A 1,178-nucleotide genomic window follows, 5' to 3' on the forward strand; every position below is an offset into this window, starting at 1 on the left:
TCATTGTTGATTGGATTCAGACATAGAGGTAGACGCTCTCTTAGAAGACAACCTCTGACTCTTGGCAATCTGTTGCTGGTGTGTTTCTGGTGTGTTTCTTCAGCCTCCTTCATTCTCTTGGCTGAAAGTTTAGCATATTCTGCAGGCTCTTCCTTATTTTTCTTAGTACACTGTTTCTTCAGAGCAATGTACCAACATTTGTGTTGGAGCGACATGTGGAGTAACAAGATGCGGAATCTTGGGCACTTTGCTTCTAGGTTTCTGACCTTTTTTTAAGGGCTTTCTCATGACATACTGGTGGACATCATCTTCTTTAGAGAGACTGAAAAGTTTGCAGATTCTGCAGGCTCTTTTGGGCCCCAGGAGGCAAGGCACAGTAGTATCAGTGAGTGCAGGAATATCCTTCTGCCGTTATTTTAAAGTGACAAAGTTGGAAACAGTGAGATTGGTATCCACAATATGACCCCGAAGAGATTTGAGCTTTCTTTGTTCAGTCCTCCTTGGTCTGTTGTTGGAGTGCTCCTTACTCAGCAGCAGGTGGACACCTGCTTCATTGGGAAGGGAAGCCTTGTTTGTCATTACCACACTGACTTTGACCGTGTGAACTTTCCATTCTTCACAGAGAACATCAGCAGCAACTTCTGTGATCATATGCGTTTCATAAAAGGTAAGAAGTTTATGTTCACCATCTACTTCAATGAGTTTCTGGCAGCCAGCTGGGAGAGAGATGTTCAGTTTCATCTTAAAGCAGCCTACTTCCCCGAAGGTGCCATGTAAAAAAGCTCAAAATGTACTCTCTGGATCACTGTTTCCATTGGATTTTAAGAAATGTTAGAGGAAAGAAAGTTTCTTTGTTCCAAACAGTTTGGAAAATTCTATATAAAATAGCCCGATATTGGGTTCATTCTTACAGGACTCTCCAGAGCCTTCAATGTGCTATATTATGATTCTCTCAGAAGAATATCTAGATTCCTGTGTATTCCAGACCCAGATATCTATATAACCCCTTTTCTGGGGCTGTTTTGTAATATTTTTTTTATAATATTCTTGAAGTATTATTATTTTGTAGAAATCAGTTGTTCTGAGGGAATATATATATATATATATATATATATATCTCAAAATTGGAAGTCAACAAGCTAGTTTTTCTTCCAATCTGCTCAACTAATAATAATGAT

At 39.1% G+C, this 1,178-nt stretch overlaps 1 pseudogene; it reads right to left on the minus strand.

Moving 5' to 3' along the window:
* LOC101682789 lies at positions 1-741 on the minus strand (annotated as a pseudogene).
* Positions 742-1,178: the final 437 nt, after the last annotated feature.

This window comes from Mustela putorius, unplaced genomic scaffold, assembly GCF_011764305.1.
Source record: "Mustela putorius furo isolate JIRA1106 unplaced genomic scaffold, ASM1176430v1.1 tig00003834_pilon_pilon_pilon, whole genome shotgun sequence".
In the NCBI taxonomy this organism is placed as follows: Eukaryota; Metazoa; Chordata; class Mammalia; order Carnivora; family Mustelidae; genus Mustela; species Mustela putorius.